Here is a 21,841-nt window from a genome sequence, read left to right on the forward strand (position 1 = left end):
AAGAAAGAAAGAAAGAAAGAAAGAAAGAAAGAAAGAAAGAAAGAAAGAAAGAAAGAAAGAAAGAAAGAAAGAAAGAAAGAAAGAATTCAGCTAGGCCAAAGAGAGCTTCATAATCTGCCTGAAACCACACAGCTGAGAGAGGGAGGAGGAGATGTTCACAGATGTAAAGGAGGTACTCGGATTGAAAAGACGTAAGTGTCCATGTTAATTACAGTCTGGGCGACATGCTAGTCCTGGCAGCTGATCTCTCCCTTCTCTTGACTTGGAGTGAGGACACCAGGGGTGGCAGGAAGAAGTGGAGCCTGGGCTGTGTTGGGGCTGGCGGCCATGCCACCACGCATGGCTGGAGCTGGCCAGGCTGCATTCCCCCATGGGGGTGAGGGCCAGGAAGGGTGCGTGCAAACCTACCCAGCAGGCCTGGGATCAGGGACAGCCGCCACTGGGATTCCTCAGGGCTTTCTCAGCTTCCACTGTCCTAAAAAAGCCATGCCGGTGAGGTACGCTCAGGAATCCCCACAGACTCTCCATTAAGTCGCTAATTGGAGCTAATTATTGTGATGATGATTTATGAGCGGTGATAATGTGCTTGGTGCAAAAGAGACTGCAGAGCAGCACCAGTCCCCAGCCGGAGGCCCTGGTGACTGAGGGACGTGCAAACATCACTGTCAACATCTCTGGAAAGGCAGCGTTCCCCAAAAGCACCTTGTGATGTGGGAAACAGCGCAGAGAGAAGGGAAATGGGCATCTAGGACACTTGGGCCTCCCCCCAATGGTGCTGTCCTTCTGCTCCAGCTGCTCGGGAGAGCCACCTCTATCACTTCGGGATGTGTTCCCAGCAGGAGCAGAGGAGTGGAATGTCACGATTATCTGAGTGGTATTAAAAGCCTCTCCTCCACCCACAAGCTCATCAGGGGAGACCCAAGTGCACAGGCGCTGCCTGACAAGTGTAAGATTTACATGATTCATGGCTTGTGTGTTCTTTTGCATTTGCATTTTTTTTCTGCCTGAAGACCTTTGCTTCTTTTTTCTCCCTGTAGAAAACAGTAATCTTCACCATGGCTGGTTGCACTGCACGATTCCCTTTTCCCCCACGGCCAAGATCTACACATGTTTCCCAAGGTATTTTAAAGATGGGCTGGCTCTGCATAGCACTCGGGTAAGGAGGGGAAGAAGATAAAGAGAGTTGTTTGCTTGTTTTCTGGCAAAGCGGAGTGAGACACTGGAAATATCCCCCTGTTTAGGCTATACAAGGCTCTTCTCTCTCCTCATATAGCTCTCTGCCCTGGGAAATGGCAAAAGGTGGCAGCTGTCTGTGGGTCAGGCCACAAACTCAGTCACTCCTCAGCTGACAAGTACCTGACAACCGCCATCTCCCCATCTTTGGAGAGTCATTTCTCTTACAGAAAATGTTCCCCTGCTCCTTCTTCTGTAAATGAAATGGGCTAAATCAGTGCTGGCATCTCCTACAGAGCCCCTTACTCAGAGTGCTGACTAAATCATTGAAGGTATCAATTTTTTTGCTTGATTTTATTTCATTTTATAAAAAAGTAGAGGAGAGGGGGCTTAAAATTCAATTGACAACAGCACGTTCTGTGGTAAACGAATACTCTCCAAAAGCATTTGCAAATCTGCAGCAAGGCCTCATGCATCAGAAAACCAAGCAAGGGCCTGGCTACAGAGATTTATTTTTTTCTCTCTTTTTTTTTCTCCTTTTGTACAATTCAGTCCAAAAGGAGAAAAAAAAGGCTAATAATATGCAATGACAAAATTCACTCTGTAAAGTCAAGTGAGAGGTGGCTGAATTCTCAAGAAAGAATGTGGTTGAAGTCCACAGCTCTGAGCAGGGACTGTTCTCCTGAACCAGGCTGTCCCTGGGAGGCTCTGTGCCCTCGGCCAGGCCCTCTCCATTCAGTTCACACGGCCACTGGGAACGGACCAGGAGGAGGGAGGCTGGCCAGGATTATTTTTAGCCTGCCAGCATCCCTTTAAAGTCCTGCACAATCCATCAATCTGTGGTGAATCCATGCCTGAGCAAAGACTGATAGAGAGTTTGTTTTAAAAATCGAATGCAAATAGATGGCAGTTCAAAGTTCAGCCTGCGGGCTGCTGTCTGTTTGCCCTCCGTGCTGTAAAGATTGATCATGCCCTATGGGAAGGCGGTCAGAAGGAAAGCCGGGCCCTGCTGGACAACCCCTAATTTTCACTTCTGTTACCCCAGCCTTGCCTCATCAGGCCAGAGCAAGATTGGGCAGATACATGAGGGATGCTTCACATTGCCTTCCTGTGACAAAAACGGGCCCTGGAGCGAACGTGTCACTTGGCACAAGGAAGGACACAAAGGGTGACACATCTGTGATATGGGAGTAGAAGAAAAAGATGAACACACCCATCATGAGTAACTCAACTGGTAGCTTCTGCGTGCCCACATCGGCATTGCACTTGTGGAAACTTTGCTCCAAATTGCAAAATGTCACAAGCCACAAGGCTACTCGCTCAAAATGCTCTATTTAAACACCAATGGTTTCACCACATCACCTCAATAACTTGAACAGATGTTACACAGCATCTTTCTGAGGTATCATCAGACTTGCTGTGGAAAACCCATCAGGTACACTGTGAGCACAAAACACAACCCACATATTTTCTGGTGGGGCTTTCTCCTGCACATTACTTGAAGTGGAGTGAGGTGGCCCTGCTGCTCCTGAGGTGCAATGAGTAGGTCAGGAAGGAGGCAGGCAAGCTCTGCCTTGGAACTCACAGGCCAACATCCTGCCTGAAATGATGCACTGAGATGTGGCAAGCTTTGTTTAAAAACAGGTAACTTCAGCCAGGAGTCCTCAGAGACAATAATGCATCTGTTTGACTTCCTCAGTGGATCAGCTGCGTGTTAATCATTGCTTCTGCTCCCCCTTTGCAGCTCTCCCTGTTTGTATGCTTGCTAAAAAAAAACACGTAGCCAGCCTTCCCATCAGCGAGCGGCTTGGAGCATGTTGCCTGGAGTGTGACCTCCAAGTGGGCTGGGATTTGAATGCGAAACCCGCTCAGTTTGATCTGGCAGGAACTGCCGTGCTGCGCAGCATGTATGTCTTTAGTAAGAAGGCATGCCTTCAAACCCAGCCTTTTCAGAGAAATGTCTAAGTTGTCAGCTGCCATCTTCCCAGAGAAAGATCTAAAATTAGAGAAAAGCTGCCCTCCACTGCTGGAGAACACTGCTGCTGACATATGAAAGCAGCAAAGAAAACTTCAAATAAAGGTCTTCTGCTAAGGCTCACGTAACAAGCAAGAAAGGCTTTGGGTCTCTCCCGACCTGACTGGCGTTTGTGGGGATCTGATTTAAATAGGCAGCTACAAAACCAGTGCTCATCTTTGTCTGCCTAAGCATTTATACTTTGCCTGTCATCATAAGCACCATTATTTTGATGGAAACCTACAGAACTGAGGGTTTCTCTTTTAAATACCTTTCTTAGAAGTCCTGTGGGATGCTAGGATACCCTACTCTTTTCAAAAAATCAGTGAAGTAGAAAGAAATCTCCCAAGAGGAAGCAATGGCTTGAGACTCTCCATGGAGGCTGTGACAAGACACGGACGCTGTTTCCAGAGAAGAAAGGACCAGTCTGTAACTGCAGCTCTGCAGACCTGGTCAACCATGCCACACAGTCTCAGTCACTGCTCAGCCACCCCAGTCTGCGCTCTGTCCCCATTGCTATGTGGTGTTTATCTGCTGCACAAAAATTAGTGGGTTAGCAGGGTTGAGCTGCTCTGATATTCGAGGAAATGGTATGGAGTTGCACCAGGAGAGGGTCAGGTTGGGGGTTAGGAAAAGGCTCTTCACAGAGGGCAGTGGGCATGGAGCAGGCTGCCCGGGGCAGTGGGCACAGCCCCAAGTGCCAGAGTTTGAGCATCTGGACAACACTAGGGTCTGATTTTTGGGTGGTGCGGCATAGCCAGGAGCTGGACTCGATGATCTTTATGGTTTTCTTCTAACTTGGGGAATTCTATGACTATGATATACCGTCAGTCCAGGAGCCTCAGGAACACCCTGTGGTGCTGGTGGCATAGCAGGGCAGGTGAATCCAGGTGAGAAATGAGTGCAAACCTTCTGCTACCTGGAGGCAAAGAAGACACTACAAGAGCGCAGGATTTGGCTGCAGGTGAGGCAGGATGGCAGGCAGTATGCTGCTTTGCCTTCTAATCTGTGCATCCTAGCATGCCCCAAAATCAGAGGTCCTGCTCTAACACCATACACTGCTATAATGCACATTAAAGAAATCAGTAAACAAACTTCCTTTTTCCTTATCTCTCCTCTATTTCCAAATCCCTGGCACACTGGGGAAAAAAAAAAAAATGTTTTCCAGACTATGAACCCCACAGTTTGTGAACCAGCACAGCAACAAGAGAAGGAACAAAATTTGCAGCTGGGCTGTGAGTGCAGGTGACACAGCCACAATTGGTATCCCATAGGATACAGATCATGAAAGGTGGGATTCCACGGGAGAAAGTACTGGGAACTAATGGGGAGCAGGATTAGATTGCCGGAGTTAAAAGGGACCAATCTGTCCAAGGCAGGAGCAGTGGACATTTGCTGTCTTGCACATTAAAGTGCAACCAGGATAGCTTATCATCACCTGGCATCATCCCAATGCTGGTATTACTGTTGTTTCTGCAAATGGATTGGATTGAGTTATTAAAAGGACAGCCAACTGTGTGCAGCCAAAAGTGCATAAACTTTTAGCATCAGCAACGTTTTAGACCTGAGACAAAAGGCAGTGAATACACTGGGAAAAAATCCATTTACTGCCGTGAGTTTTTTCCTCCTGGGCTGACCTATGGGAACAGTCTCACAGGAATCCAAACTGTCAGCAAAGCACGACCACTTATATGCTACATAGCAGGAAAAATGGGACATGTTGCTTAAAGTGAAAAACATAAGTACCTGTGAGCCTGTGCCGGCTCAGTGTGGCGTAGCTGCAGGGCAGGGCTCAGGAAAATTTGCTCCAGAGCCACATCCCATCTCTCTCCTCCTCTTCCTCTTCTTTTGTGTTCATTGAGGTCTGTCTGTCACAAACAAAACTGGATTCAAAATGGGTTATTTATTTTAAGCCAAACTACTCAGATGAAGCTCTTAGGATGTCCGCAGACTAAAATACCTGATCCTTAATCTCAGTTTATCCCCTGACTTTGCACTTGATTTAGGAAGATGCAATCCAGTGCTGTGGAGTGGCTTCAGAAGCAGCCCCAGACTCTGAGGCCGTGAGCCAAAGGCTAATGGTTCTTTCAGCAGGTCAGTGAAGCAGCAATAAGGAGAGAAACTAGCAAATGTGCATGGGTCCAAAGCATGGCATTTGCTTTCAGGTACTGCTGCTGAGGGCTGGGTGTTTCACTAGAGGTGGCAGATATCTGCCCTGAAGAGACAGTCTGAATCAGACAGTTGGACTAGATAGCTTTTGAGGATCCCTTCCAACTGAACTATTCTTCTCCTCTCCTTTCTTTTCCTTTCCATTCTCTTCTTTTCTGGCTGCTCTTTGGGCAGATTATGGCTGCCCTCAACGGTGATCACAACTGAACCATACAGTTAGTACGGTTTCCATGTCTCCTGATGACCCTTTCACAGCAGTCTGTCTCAGCTGGGATACCATGGCATAAATACTCTTCTCCCAACCTCCCTTTGGTTTGCTCTAGCTTCCCAGAGTGTGCTTCAGCTTGCACAGGGAGCAGATGCCTCTGGGGAAGAAGATGTGCAGCCCAATAGAGGTTCCCCTTCTGGTCCAAACACCATGGCTGATCTCTAGCTGTCACAAAACCACTCTGGCAAGGGAAAAGGAGCAGAGCTGACATAGTCTTGAAAATCTGTCCCACGGATAGTTTGCTCACACTGTTGAAATCTTTTGCTGCTCTTACAATGACCCTGCATGCACAGAGACACTCTTGTCCCCTTCTGTTCCCCAAGGGCACAGACTCCACCCATCCAGAGAGCTGCCATGAGTGCCATGATTAGCATCAATGGGGTGCAGAGGCCGTGGCAGGGTGGGGAGCTCTGGGCACTCAAACAAAGGGAGAAGTGGACACATTTTAAAGGATTTTCTGATATTTGTTTAGCTTGGCTGCTATACTTTGCTGAAGAAAAGGGAGGTTTTACTAAAGCTGGAACAAACAGTAGATCAGAACATTAAATAAAGGGTTAGCAAACCTGCCAGTAATGCTAGGTCAGTTATGCTGATGAGGTCAAAATTTAATTCCACTGTGAAATCGGAAATTTCAAGTACAAGTGTTCACATCAAGTCAAATTATAATATCTACCCAACCTCTGAGCACTCTGAACAATTTCTTTCACTGTCATTCACCTGACTGGTATTTGCAATACTGAAATCTACCCTGGAAAGAGAGACAGAGAACAGATTTTTTTCTGTGTAGGGCAGAAACAGTAACAAGCTGGAAACTGTCCACCCAGACCATGGTGGGTCCTCTCAAGGGCTGACAAGCTTTGCGGTACCCATCTGAGCACGTCCTCTGATCTTCCCTCCATTCCTGTGCATTCCCTCAGCTCCTCCGCAATTAAGAGACATCTAAAGGTGCTAGTTCAGCGGGATCAAGAGGAGAAGAGAGTCAGGAATATAAAGAGAATGTGCCTAGAGGATGCTGTCTTGCAGAGGGTGCTCAAGAGCCAGATGGAGTGAGAGGGAGCACAGAGCTCTAAGCTCTCTGCTGTCAGGGTATTCCCCTCTACTTTGCCCTTGCAAGGCTCCATCTGCACTACTACATCCAGGCCTGGGGGCCCCTAACACAAGAAGGATGTGGAGCAGTTGGAGCAGGTTGAGAGGAGGGCCACGAAGATGATCAAAGAACTGGAGCACCTCTCCTGCAAAGAGAAGCTGAGGGAGCTGGGAGAAGACTCTGGAGAGACCTCATTGCAGCCTTCCAGTACTTGAAGGGTGTTTATGAGCAGGAAGGGGACCCAATTTTCATGGTCTGACAGCAACAGGACAAGGGGAAATGGCTCTGAACTAAAAGAGATTTAGATTAGATGTTGAGCAGAAATTGTTTCCCCAGCAGGCAGTGAGGCCCTGGCACAGCTGCCCAGAGAAGCTGTGGTGCCCCATCCCTGGAGGCGCTCAAGGCCAGGTTGGATGGGGCCCTGGGCAGCCTGAGCTGGTGGGGGGCAGCCCTGCCCATGGCAGGGGTTGGGACAAGATGGTCTTTAAGGTCCCTTCCATCCCAAACCATTCTGTGATTCTATGATTCTATGATAAAGCATCCACTGGGTGCAAAGCACTAGCCAAAGCAAATAAAGAGTAAGCAATGTAATGAAGTCGTGTGGCTCCTATTCCAATAGCATACCTCTGCCTGAGGAACTCCCGAATATTGAATGAAAATTAGGGTGGTCATCTTCTCATTAATCCCATGACAAAATCAGCATCAGGAGTGACTCTTCACAGGGGTGAGTAAGAGGCTGGCAGTGGCTATGCTCCTTGCTCAACGTCACGCTGCACATCCACTGCAAAGCCAGGAATAGATCTAGTGATGCACAACATCCGAATTTGTGACTTGTGAGTAGTAAATACTGTAATTAACAGTGCTCCCAAAATACTCCCGGGGTTGTGAATGCTTCTTCATTCAAGTGATCTCCCATTTGCCTAACTGAGTAAGGGCACAGCAATTGTGCCCCAGAAGATTTTGTGAAGCATATTACATTTATATCCTCAAATTGCACATCTAGTTAAAACTGTCTTATAAGTCACTTTCCTAACTGTTTGTATTATAAACGTAATACCAAGTTAAAATGAAATGAGCAATTAACATGCATCCCTTATAATACAATCTAAAGTTCACCAAATATATCAGCAATGCTATGTAACTAAGCAAACAGGATAGATACAAAATTAAACAGGATATAGATGCATTGTACAGAGGAGATTCAGAGGTGGAAATGAGTCACATCTCTGTCAACAGCACAGCTACCAGCTCCGTGTGCTGCATAGAAGCAAGGCATTCAGAACAGCGGTGGCTATACAAAATATTGGGTGCCTCAGCTGTCACAGTAGCACTCAATTGCCCTTAACAACACGAAGTGCCACAAACAAAGCTCAGAAACCACTACTATTCCTGCAAAGCATTGTCAGCTAAGAACACATCCAGCCTCAGGACTGTTTTTGTCCTGCTCTCATGACAGATGTTGACTTCATCCAGTGCTACATTACAGCCAGTTGCCTAGGATGCTGCTTGAAGTCCTGGCTGAATTCACCAAGCAAGGGATGCTGTGTATTCCTGCTGCCCTTCTCCAAAGAAAAGCAGTACCGAGAGCCACAGAGCAGCAGCCCTGGCTAACTTTCATGGGCTCCTTTCCTCATCCTTGGGCATGTGAGATGCCACACCAGGTGCCAAGGAGATGTCCCTTTCCCTAGGAGAGAGAGTTACTGCCCCCTCTTTTGTAGGTAGTGGAAGAGCTGATTTTGCTCTGTGCTATTTTGCACATTGATTGTTACAGAAATGCATTCAAATATTTGTAAGGTTGATTGAAAATGTTGCTAAATCAAACTGCTCAGATTTAGCCACCAGAAATTAAATCAGATAATAAACAATCAGCATTTCATTCCCACAAAAGAAGGATAATTTTGTAGGATGTTTGGTTTATATTGTCTATGCACCTGCATTTGGAATACCAAAGTGAGGGTTGATAGCAAATTGGGCTGGCAGACAGTTTTTGAACATAATTATTCAAAAGAAACAATCCAGAATCAATTTAATCATAGCGCAACTGATTTTTAATTTCCAATGGTACAAAAAAGTGCCATTCACGTTAGGCTTCTCTTTCCTTTGGTTTGTAATCATGATCGTCTGCATTGTAGCCAAGCTAATTAAATAAATGCCAAGTATTTCTCACTATGTAATACAGCAAAAAGGAAAACAAAATTAAAGATGCCTCCTAAACAGCAGAATGAACAAAAGCTCATGGCTTGGCAGACCCCTGGATTGATGTTTACACACAGTCTGGACTTGTTTAGCAGAGGTGGAGTAACATGACCATAACTGACCATTGGGCATTTAGCAGTTGTACGTACGGCGTGTGAGAAGAGATGTACTGCTTTACAAGACCCCTGCAAAGCACCATGCGATGATGGGTGTGTGGGAAAAGCAAAGCAAACTGCCCCATGGCAGCTCAGTCCTGGGAGGGAAGGGCTGACACAATTACAATAATTTCATCTGGGACAGCAAGGCATCCCCAACCTGCTTTTATTCTCTAAGCGATCCTTTTTAACCAGTTTTGGTGTTGGTTCTGAATGTCATTTCTGTAGCTGGAAGCTACCGAGGCACAATGATCTTACAGCCCTGTATCCTCCAGGGACAGAAATCTGAGATGAGACAAAACTGGATGCTTGCCTTCTCATCCTGCTTTTGATTTAGGGGTGGAGGAATTAGATCCTACCTTCACTCATGGGAGGAACATTAAAACCCTTTTCCTCTCCCAGGCCTGCTAAGCGGCACCAGCAGAGAAAGGCAGATCCCACCAGCTCTACCACATCTATTGAAGATTGATAATTCCCATCACAAGGAGGTCGCTGGTGCCTCCTCTTTTCGCTCACGTTGGATAAAAGCTGTGCTCAGCCGGGGGGGGACATGCACCAATGCAGTTTGGCCTTTTCATAACTCCATGCAGAACTAAAAATGAACTATTCTCACAGATGACAACCAGCATAGCTGAGCAAGAAGCAAATAAAGATTTAAAAGAGCCTATTCTTTTTCCTTCGGACAACACATTTGGGAACGTCAACATCCCCAAACTAGCCTGTAGCATTCCCAGGCAATGCTACAACCTTGGTTAAAAATAAACCTGTTGAAAGACTGACCTCGTCTCACATTCACTGCCGGAATTTCCCGTGCCCGCTAAATCCAGGGTATGCTCAGCAGCAGCACATGGGGAAATGCTGCTGCACGTGGGGAAAGAGTCCCATGCTTTTTTATCCCTCTTTCCCCACGCCAGCATCGGATCCTGATCTGCTAGGAAAGGGCTATGTTGACTCAGCAGGTGGGATGTGGTGCATAAATATGGGTGTCCTGTGCCACCTGAAGTACCCTGTGATACCCAGCCATTTCCCAGCTGCTGCCTTTGTGCAGCAAGACACTGACAGCATGAGGTGACATCTCCCCAGTGAGATCTTGCTAAAGTGAAAACATGAGATGTAATAGGAAGCTACTAATACAGTAGAAGACTACAGTAACTTGTGGGGACAGTGGTGCAGGCACCCTCTGGCTGAGAGTTGGGATCTCTCCATTTGTGATTTATATCTTTTCCTGAGACCTAGGAGGATGATAAAAGTTGCCTGGATCTCTTAAATGGGCTCAAGCCCCATTCCAAACAACTGATTGTCTTGAACAACACCTGCACGGGGACGCGGTGCTAGATCCCCAAACCCAGGAACAGAGATGAATTCCATGTGGACACAGTTGGTATCTGGATGAAGCTTATGACCCATGGGAGTCTGCTGGGGAAATTGGGCTTCAGGGAGAAGATGCACATTTAGGAGCAGGGCTCGCTTGCTTTTCTCTGACCCCCCAAAGATTCATCGCTTCCTCAACACTGTGATCACTGGGTCACTCTTTTCATGTTTTCTTCCCATGAAGTGTGTCCTCCCATCATATAAATTTGTGCCGGGTATGTCCTGGCTTCTTTCCTGCTACCTTCCTTTGGGACTGTTAAGAAAAACACTTAATTATGTCTTTTTTTCCCATTTATCAGTGGTCAACATACTCACAAATTATGCTTGCCATGTCTTGCGTGTAAATTTGAACACTCCTCCAAAGACCTTTCTGTGCATATCTGAAAAATTTCTTATTTACCTTAACCTCTTTGCAATATTTCTTTCACACCTTACTTTGGCTTTTGTGTGTTTGTGTGCACACACGCATGTCATTCTTGCACTCCATCCACTCTACCCTATAGCTCCTCCCTCCCTCCTCTGATGTGTTACGCTTTACATAGGTCTCATCACATTCTGCGCTTGCACACCCAGCCATGGTGCACTGTGTTAACTCCTCCGCTATTTATTACTTCATGGCATATGAAACGTGCATGTGGACTGTGATTTACGTGCCACTGCTTTTCATCTCCTACCAGCACATCTCATGTCCTCACTCTCTTTTGCTTTGTGTCATTCGAATTCATCAATGATTGTGGATTTTTTCCCTAAATAGTTGTCACAGGAGTTGACATTTCTGTCTCTGTCTGTTTGGGAAACACATCTGCCTTGCAAGAGGATTTTATACAACCGCAGATGTGCCTCCCTTTTAGGCTGAAGCTCCAAACACCTCCAAGGAGCCCACGGACACCTGGCTGGGCACTGATGAGCTCATGGCATGATGAACCAGGCTAATGCTCAGAGCTCTATGCCATACCGTGGGAGACATAGTGGTTGGGCTGCCCCATCTAAGGGAGGTGGGATGAGATGATGTGGCTGCTCATCTCTGCGCTCTGCAGACTGCCATCCAGTCCCATATACCATTGTCCTAATGTCCCTTATCTCGCTTATTTCTTGGCATTCCTCCGCAGCAATTACGCCTTTCCTCTCCAATCTCCCTTGAAGTATCCTTTACTATTTACCCACATTGATTTTTTGCGTCCCCTTTTATTTATGCCAATTGTGCCTTGAATTATAAAGTGAATGGCAAATTTTAAGACTCTAACATGCTCCCGCTTCCCTCTGTGTGCCCATTTTCATTTCTGCCTTTTTATACTACAGGTTCCTCTTCCTTCTGTAAGGCTACTTTACAAACTTCCACGGGGAAGCCTTGAAGTGGATGTGCACGTATTTTTTTTAATGTGTCTATCACTCTAATAAGAGTGTTTCTAAGGCACTAAGACTCACTAATGCTTAATTTTATCAGTGGGTAGATGCATCCTCTTGTACTCCCTTGGGTTCTCCTCTCCCTTTCCATGGGTTTGGTTAGAAAAAAACACCAACAACAAACAAGTGAAAAGAATGCCAATCCCAGGACAAGGAAACATCCTCCTTACCCTGTATTTAAAATCTTCAGGTCTGACTATGCCATTTTGGGGCAGCACGATAACTGAATTTAAATGCTGAAATAATTCTATGGTAAAGTTAAGTGCTCTGAAGGCTTATGGGCTTACTAAAGGTTGATGGATAGTATTTTTGACACAAGCAGTTCTGATGTCATTAGAGTACTTTGCAGAGATCCTACAGAGAATATATGCTAAGTGTTGGAAATGAGCAAGGAAAGCATCTAAAATTCAATTAATGGACAAACTTTAGAGAAAATCACCTGACAGGGCAGCATCCAGGAATTACAGGTCAATCACAGGAGCCAAAGGCATCCCAGGCCTCCCGAATAGCTCCTGGAGCTCACATAAGTAGTTTCAGCCAGCAACTGTGACTTTTTTATACCTCATAAAATAGCCCACTCTTTCTGTTTTGTTTTGTTTTTTGAGGTACAGTCAGTGCCCAAACCGTATTAGATCTCAGAAAGCTTCATCCCAAACCCAACAAGAGCAAGCATACCCAAGTCTTGGTTGCAGCACAGATGGACAGGCCTGTGCAGCACAGGCAAATGCTTTCCTTGGCTGAAATCAGAAAAGCAGTGGAAAACGATAGGCTTGAATCACTAGAAAATGTAAATGTACTTGAAGAAAAAGCTCAGATGTCTATGTCTTTGGTTTATTTGCTTTAAACATGTTTCTTAATTTCTTCTTTCTCAAGCACACATTTCTTTTCCCTTATTGACAATGATTCTGCCTCTCCTTTCTTCTCCCTATCTGCCATTGCCAAACATTGCTGCTAACTGGCACCAGAAAAGCAAGAGCAGGGAGGAACAAAGGAGCTATTGTCAAACAAAGCAAGCACAAATAGATGGAGTTTTCCTGTGGTACTTTTAAAAACTACACAAAAACCTCTTTCTCTTCCAAAAGAAACCATTTTATAATGAATCATTCATTCCACAGGGTTTTTGTTCAGCTGATGAACATGTGTAAGGCACATTTAAATCAGTGCAGGTGCTGTGAGATGAGAGTATATCACAACACATAGAAAACATGTCAGTTCTGGAACGTTGCACAGATTGCATCATCTACCCTGCTATGAAATTACTTGCAACTGTAGTTTCAACCTTCCCTTTCAGCAGCAGATCTTATTCATTGGTCATTATGATGCAGAGCTTTCCATACCAACAAGCATCATTCCAATAGCTTTTATGGCTCTGAACCAACCTGTTTGTGCCCAGTGTGTGCTGATGACACCAAGAGAGCTCCCTCTCTATCAGCCTGAACATATTCCTTTTGAGAAGAAAAATCACACTGCTTAACAGGCTTCAGGGAAGAGCACGTGCTGCTTCATGGGCTTTTCCAGCAGGTCCCACTGACACTGGATTAAATCCTGACGGATGGTTTCTCAGGAAGCAGCTAGCAAGAAAGTCCTGGCTATACTGTGAGACATCACAAGTGGGAATGGTCAACACTGACTGAAGACCGGGGCCCATCTCTCATCCACAGTCAGGCTCAAGCCCCTTGAAAGAGCTTCCTTCCTCTTAAAGCTAGTTTGCTCCACACACATTAGTAGGTGCTGCACCTTCAAGGATGGGTTCAGGTGCCATTAGCTAGCCAGGCAGCATGCTGATATCATGGAACCATAGAATTGTTTGAGTTGGAAGGGACCCTTAAAGATTGCAACTCTCTACAATGAACAGGAACATCTACAGCTAGATCAGGGTGCTCAGAGCTCCATCCAGCCTGACCATGAGTGTCTCCAAGAACAGGGAATTCACCACCTCTTCACCATCCTTGCAATGATCCCAGTACAGAGAGAAAGGCTACAGAAAACCCAGCCAGTAGAATCACAGCATCATAGAAACACAGAATGGCTTTGGCTGGAAGGGACCTTAAATATCGTCTCGTCCCAACTGCTGCCATGGGCAGGGCTGCCCTCACCAGCTCAGGCTGCCCAGGGCCCCATCCAACCTGGCCTTGAGCACCTCCAGGGATGGGGCATCACAGCTTCTCTGAGGAAAGAATTTCCTCCTAACGTCTAATCTAAATCTCCCTAATTTTAGTTTAAAACTTTCCTTCTTGTCCTATGACTAAATCCCTCCCCAGCTTTCCTGTAGGCTCCCTTTAGGTACTGGAAGGCTGCAATGAAGTCTCCCTGGAGCATTCTCTAGGCTGAACAAGATTGGCTACCTTAGTCTTTCTTCATAGTAGAGGTGCTCCAGCCTGAACCAGCATCTACACATCTTGTGCTGAGGGCCCCAGGCCCAGACATGGTACTGCAGGTAGAGTCTCATGAGAGCAGGACGCACAAAAGCAAGTTATTCTCTGTTTTGCTGAAGCAGTCAGGTTGAGCAGGCAGCACTCAGATCACTGGCTGTTCTACAAGCTCACAACAGCAAGAGGTGCAAGCTGGAGGGAGCAGTCCAGCTCCCTGAGCCTGTTTCTGCACCAAGGCAGGATCATCCAGGCCCACATCACTTACAGTGTTGGTTGCTTAAACCTTTCCCAAGGTCTCCTGCAACGAGGAGATGGATCCAGGTGTGGAACCACTAGCGCACGTACCCTCAAGCTGTGAGCACAAGATTCAACTCTGCTCTGAAGGAGGTAACAGCATCATCTGCTTCAAGTCTGGTCTCAGAAAGTGCAGACATTTCTCCTTCTGCAGACATTTCTCCCTTGCAGCGTGCCCTCCTCCATGCTTCACTTGCAGCTAGTCTGTAGGACTCAGCTCTATGCTGAGTGCTGGTAGCACAGAAGCCAGGAGCAGAACCTCTGCTACCTTTTTTATTCAGAGGAAGGTATTTTCTCAAGGCCATGAATGTATTCTGTAGGCACATTCTGTTCCCCTCTCTGTTTTTTCAGCATCCTTTTGAAAACTGGACAACAGCCGCAGAAGCAGCATGCCATATCACTGCCTTTGCCTCTTGTACCACAGGCACAAAGCCCACCCCTTTCGTTCTGTCATTTTCTGCTCTGCACCACACATGTACTATTAGCTCTGCTTGCAATGGTGCTCTGCTGAGAGTTCATCTCGAGCCATTTGCTTTGCAATCATTGGATTTATATCAAGCTTGACCAAACCTCAATCTAATTTGCAACTGTGCTAAAGTACTTTTATATTTACTTTAGTAATGAAATAAAATTTGAGTTCTGTTTTTAGACTGATTTATTTCAGCATCTCTACTGGTACAATATCTCATTTGTGTTTCATAAATTGCTAAGGTCAGGAACAAAATACTAAAATTGTTTTCTGCAAATTACTTCTAAAGAGGACGTTTTTCCCTGTATGCCCGCACACAGACATATCTCTTCAGAACAGGAAACTGATTTTGGTGCTCAATCTGACATCTATTAACACTGCCTTATCCTTACAGACATCTTCTGACTACCCAGTCCTCTTATGTGTCTTAGACAGAGCATCTAAATATTGTACTAAATTGAATACTTTCTGGAGATGTGGACAGAAGTTATTGATAAACATGCCATTTATGTGATCAGAATATGGTCAGCTATTCTGCAGCATGGCAGGAGTGTGAGATGTTCAGGCTGGATATTAGGAACAACTTATTCTCTGAAAAAGTGGTGAGGCAGTGGTCAGGCTGCCCACTGAGGTGGTGCAGTCACCATCCCTGCAGGTGTTCAAGAGCCGTGTGGATGTGGCACTGAGGGACGTGGGCAGTGGGCATGGTGTGATGGGCTGCTAGATTAGATGGTCTTAGAGGTCTTCTCCAACCTTAATCATTCTGTGATTCTATGAATCTACGATTTTACATCCCTGTCAGTCCCTGTCCCCAGCCCTGTGCTGGCCAGCACAACTGGGTCTCCTCTCAGTCTGAGAAAAGTTCAAGGGAAGGTGACTCCAGGAAAAGGATGGAGAGGGACATCTCGGTTTTGAAACTCATTTTCCCTTTTGGTCCATCAGCCTCCAGATTTATTAGCCTTCCCAATGAGCTGTAAAGCCCATCTATTTCCCTGTCCCAAGCTGAGGCTATTGCTGAGGGTGTGAATTGAGGAGGAGTTATTTATGGATGGTCCTTTGTCTAACTTTATGCTGCTATTTTTAATTTATGTGGTAGGCGCCCAGTGTACTGCTAAGATGCCTAGAGATGCATTTTAAAAATTTGAATACATAAATAAATAAAATACTCTGTACTCAACCAGACCTAAATTATGCACTACGGGGAGAGAAGCAATTCAATAGACATTAGAGAAAGGACCAAAGGAGCATGGCAGATCAATGCTATTTGCAGACCCAAGAATCCTTACCCTTGAGCAAGCAATGCAGAGGCTCTGCAGCTGGCAGGCCAAATTTTAGGTGGTGCTGCAGCCCACTGATTGGCCTTGCACTTGAGGGCTGGGTACTCATAAATAGCAACCCTGAACACATAGAACAACAGAGCTCTTCCTGAAAAAGCTGAATTGGGCAGATGTGCAACTGGAGCAGCATGTGCTGAAAGTCAGGGTGCTCTGAAACAAGAGGCATGCTTGGATGGGGCTTTAGGGAGCCAGGATTTTACCCATTGGATTAAGCAGTTGGGTAAGTCAGGTCCAACCACTGGATGAATTTAGTGCACCCAGCACTTAAAGGACAGATGTTTAAAGAATCAGAAGAAATAAAGCAAATAAACAAGAGCTGACCTAACAACAGGATGACTCTGATGCATGATGCAAATCTCACGGTGTGCAATAAATATGGCATACAGCTATAAATGTACATAATTATAGGTAGCATATCATTTGTGACGTGATGCAATAAGCAGCATATCACAAATGTAACAAGAGCTAAGCTGGTGTGTAATGGGGGAATCTATAAACATATATAATTATACATAATAGTGCTAACCTATGCTTATAATATACTGTACTTATTGGATATGTAATCCCAGATAGCACAGTGTTGTGTTATGATATGCTTGACTAAACTATATAACTAGGGCATAATAAATATGTCCACTTTATACCTCTTCATGGCTGCATGGTTTTAACTCAAATTTCAGGGAGCCTGGGCAGATGTGAGCACCTCTGTGCTGCCCTGCTGTGACCCAGCACTGCCCAACCAGAGGGGCTCAGGGCTGTGCTAGGGACCAAGCAAACCCTACTGCACTGAAAACATCCAAACACTGAAAGCACCAGTGGATAAGCTTCTGGCCTGGGTTTCCCTCAGGCAGGGAACCACAGATTTTATTAGCTGAGCTGTCATTTCAGCAAGCCAGCTTGGTTTACTTTACCAGTTTAGTAAGCATGGTGTGGAATTTGGTTAGCACAGGCTCTCACTGAGGTGGCTATCACTGTGTGGATACTGCAGTCAGGATCATGGATATAAAAGGTAGCAGCACAGCTGGCTTGCCTGGGCTGTGTTGGAGGCCTGGTCTCAGCATGCAAAAGCAGTTTCTCCCTTTCAAAATGCATTCTTCCTCTGGGTTGTTCTGCACGTATTTTGCCTTCTGTCTTTTGAAAGCCAGGTTGGATGGGACCCTGGGGAGCCTGAGCTGGTGGGGGGGCAGCCCTGCCCATGGCAGGGGTTGGGGCGGCGTGGGCTTTGAGGTCCCCTCCAACCCAAACTGTTCTGTGATTCTATGATTCTAACTAACCAAGGGTTGGACACCCCTCTGTGGGCAGGTGAGTTTGCTGCCCATGACCATTTTTGAGGAGTCCTTCCCAAAACCTGCCAAACTGCAGCAGAGCCAGCCCATGAGCAAAGGAGATCCTCTGAGCCCACATGCTGACCCTGGGAATCAGCATCCACCTTGGGAAAAGTGCTGCTTCCTGTTTTCTGATTCCTGGTGATGGGCAATACCAGCTTGAGCAAGGGATATTTGCCAGGTGTGTGGTCAGAAAAACTTGCAAGAGATGCATGGAAGCTTTGACTGATGGCGCTGATCTTGTTTGCTGATGTGAAGCAATGGCCATCTTCTGTCTAAAAGAGGATGTCAAAATGCATTGCACAACTCAGAAGTTTTATACCTTTTGTTTTGAAAGAAGTCATTAGGAACCAGATGGCTTAGGGATTTGGTAACAGAATATGAAAGCTTTTGTCTCTTCATCGACCATTCATATGCGACCTATTGTATTAGTCACAGAAAATCATCTGATTACTCGCTGCTGTCTTATGCAAAATGAGATCGCCATCCTCTCCTGCAGCCTGGCTCCAGCTGAATAGATTTTCCAGTTGAAATGGTAGGATTTTGTTCCAGCAATTTGACTTTCAGTTCATCAGCTTTTCCAGTACCAGTACCCTCCTCTACTATGAGCTGAGGTCCTGCTTCAGTGAAGCTGAGACAGACTGCCTGTGGCATGGGGTAGGGGCAACTCCACACGTGTCCTCGGGTGCGCATGCTTCATGAATGAAAGCAACTTATGCAAGATGCTTGGCTAATGCTCCTCAAAGAGCAGAGCATGTAGGAACGGGCCTGTGCCTTTATCGTGACAGCTTCTAATAAAAACATGACTGGAAACTGCAGAGGTGATGAAATTGGTGAACAAATATGTGTTTTGGCAGATTAGTTTACAGGAAAGATCTCGAATGAATTGTGAGGGCAGTGAGATCAGCGATGCTGCAGTGCAAGGTGCAGCAAGTGTGGGAGTCACTGTCCTGCTGCAGCAGGCTGCCACGCTTCTGCTGATTCATGATGAGAGCCTGCAAGGAAAGCCGTGTTGTGGTAAATGCATGAGAATCGGAGGTAATCTCAAGGACAAAGCAATTTAATCACCTGTTGCACTCAGTGGAGGTGTTGTGAGACTTTTTATCTCCATAGCGCCAACAAGAGTGCAAGGGAGGAGAACCATAAGAGAACACCCATGGCTGTGTCTATGATCCACACAGTGCTAAAAACAAAAAACAAAACTGAACACGTGCTGAGAAGGAAACTGCATTAACATAGCTCAACAGGGGCTGTACAGAAATCACTGTAAATATTTTTTGGAAACACAGGAAAACAGGAGAGACATGGGACAGAAAAGCAGATAGAAGCGTATTTTCAACCAGGGCTTTTCCCTCAACAGAGCCCTGCTGTGGAAGTGCTGGCTCTCAGTGGGGGCAGCTGAAGTAACCAACCTCTGCAGAATATGTGCATTCTTCCAACCTGGAGGATGGGAGCAGCTTTAGCGTAGTCCTTCAGTGTGTGGTGACAGACAGCACCTCACACAGGAGCACTGCATATCTAATTTGCTAGACACAAATGACAGCAAACTTGTGAGACCCCTTTGGAAAAGCACTGGACAGTCCAATCCAGGGCTGCATGACAAGCCTGGACATGAAAGTCTCCATGCCCAGCTCTCTGCCCATCACCACACTTCCTTCAGAAGTTCCACTTGCCTCAGTGGCTCTTCTGAAATAGATGGAGCTTCTGGCAGCTCGGAGATGCACCGAGAGCAGGCAGCTGAGAATTGCAAGGCACGAAGAGCGAGCTGAGGATTGTGGCACATTAAGAAAAATGGAGGGGCTACATTTGTCTTCTGATTTACAACAGAGCACAGGGAACACTTGGGCTGTGCAGCTGTAGCATCGCAGGGAACAGACCACCTCTCAAACACAGATACCAAAATATACTGCAAAGCAGAAAAAGGCTGACATGTTTTTAGTGGAGATAAAATTTGCTGTCCTACTCCCCTTCCTGTAAGTCTCAGTAATGTAATGTAAAAAGGAAAAAGAAGGGGTATGATCTCATGCTTGGTACTTTGTCTAAAGTGAGATGCTGATCTCAGACCAGCTCTCTGGGGGGAAATCTGGGCTCAGCAAGCATCTGTATATTCATTATAGAGGAAGCCATGGACCGAGGGCCCAGGCCGTCCACAGGCAGCCACTGGGGTCTTGCATCTGATTTCATGGGCAGCAGAGATGGAGGGGCAAGGACTGGGATATTTTTCATTGGTAGGGTAGTTCTTCCCAAGTGGGAGAGGAGATTAGGGCAGATTTAGTGAATAAAAGGAAGAAGCTTTTTACAATAAGGGTCGTGAGGCACTGGAACAAATTGCCCAGAGAGAGAGGTGGTAGATGACCCAACCCTGGAGCGGACTGACACTCAAGGTCAGGCTGGACAGGGCTCTGAGCAAACTGATGTAGCTGTAGGTGTCCCTGTTCATTGCAGGGGGTTGGACTAGGTGACCTTTAAGTGTCCCTTCCAACTCAAACAATTCTATGAATCTATGATTTAGTCTGGCTGCATGGCTACATGTCACCGAGGGTAAAATAGCTCCATGACCATGGAGGCAATGTGTTCAAATTTCACTTAAAATAAAAATAATAAAAAAGAGAGAGAGACAAATAAAATCAATAGGGAAGCAATTACCAGGAACGTCAGTATAAGAACAGCTGAAAATACATTTAAAGCCACCCTGAAAGACTTGGTTCTCTTAGGAGCAGCGGGCACCTCGAGAAGTTCTGCTTCCAAAGCACAGTGCTATGCTACTGTTGTGTCCTTACGTCTTATTTTTTGCTTTTCATCCCAAAACCACAGAGGGCAAGGGGGGAGCCAGTGGCTGTGGGGCAGTGAGGCCAAGGTGTCCCAGCACCACACGGAATGACAGACCATCCAGCTGCGTTGGCCACCAGCTCCCACCATGCCCGCCTCAGCACTAGCATTGAACATCGCTGGCATTTCTGTCCCTCTCCCATCTGGGCGTGTAGCTGCGTATTCATCATCCTTAGGTTTTCTTTACTTCAATCTCCCCCATTTGCATATACACGCGTCCAAATGATAACAATTACCATAAAACAGTCATGCTGTCGCCCCACCAATAAAAATTGCTTTGTTAATCAGGCGACTTTCCACGGCAGCGTGCCTGAAAGACCTCATTTTAAACTGGCAGGCTGAACAGGGCAGCAGATAAATTAGCCTGTATATGATTGTATGCCGAAGTACATTGATTTAAGATTTTTCCCATTCAGCCTGACAACTTGTCTAAATAGGCTCCTGCGTGAAGAAGACAGCTTGCAGACATGGTGCAAGTGGCAGGGCATTGCAAATATAATATGGTGCTGTGCAGAGCAAGTCAGCAAAAACGTCGGGAAGGGACTTGCTGGGTCACACGAGTGAAACAGAGGGTTAAAGACGAACAGAAGCAGGAACTCTGAACAGTGCAGCTCTCAGACTTCATCCCGATTTTCTTCTTCCATTTCTAATTGCTAAGTCACTACAGGGAAAAAGCAATTACCAATCTGCTATCATTCACCATGTCATCTTCAGGTCCTCATTAGCAGCTCCATCAACAACCTTAGCATTTAGCTCCCACCCTGCAGTTCTGAGCATCCTAATCATGCTGTGAAGGTCTGAGGTCTGAGGAATGTGGAGCGGAGCCCACATCTGCCTCTGCAGCTGGAAAATAGGTGGCACTTTGGGGTGGAACACCAATAGGGAGGGACTGACAGGGATCTGGACACCCCTGGTACTGTGGGCTCCCACATGGGTCAACAACAAGAGCATTTGCAAAGGAGTCACCAGCAAGGTTGTGAGCACCAGCCCCACAAGGGCAGGGAGCAGCCACTGCAGGTGACCGGATGCATGGCACAGGCTCTCACACCTGCATCCTGTCTCTGCTGGTGATTGCAGCACCAGCACTTGGGGAGGGTGGGGAGCTGGGAATGTCACCCTGATACACTAATTAGCATTTATTTGATCATCCCCCACTGTAGGTCCTTACTAAAGTGTTTCAGACCCGAGGCAGTTTTCTATAGCAGAGCAATACAGTCAGGAGTGATGTAATTTTAGATCACACATTTGAGCAAATAAATGGTCTAGCACAAAAAAAAAAGAAGAAGAAGAAGAAGAAGAGAGAAAATAAGAGTGTACTCTGAGACTCCAAAATGCACCACTCCACAAGCTTTCCTTGCATTGAGAATTGGGATCTTCT

General features: G+C 46.2%; 1 long non-coding RNA gene across 2 annotated transcripts in view; it reads right to left on the bottom strand.

The window, feature by feature from the left end:
- LOC122156352 overlaps positions 1–21,841 on the bottom strand; it is a 42,826-nt gene that overhangs the window by 16,004 nt on the left and 4,981 nt on the right. Inside the window, exons 2-3 of one of the 2 annotated variants that reach the window (XR_006167451.1) lie at positions 7,336–7,492; positions 4,934–5,055 (exon numbers count right to left, since the gene is read on the bottom strand). This is a non-coding gene — a long non-coding RNA (uncharacterized LOC122156352). The remainder of the gene's footprint in view (positions 1–4,933; positions 5,056–7,335; positions 7,493–21,841) is intronic. The other variant, XR_006167452.1, reaches the window with a different exon arrangement.

The sequence above is a fragment of the Centrocercus urophasianus genome, unplaced genomic scaffold (assembly GCF_019232065.1).
Source record: "Centrocercus urophasianus isolate 14NV4802_14NV808 unplaced genomic scaffold, USGS_Curo_1.0 seq_12, whole genome shotgun sequence".
Lineage (NCBI taxonomy): Eukaryota > Metazoa > Chordata > Aves > Galliformes > Phasianidae > Centrocercus > Centrocercus urophasianus.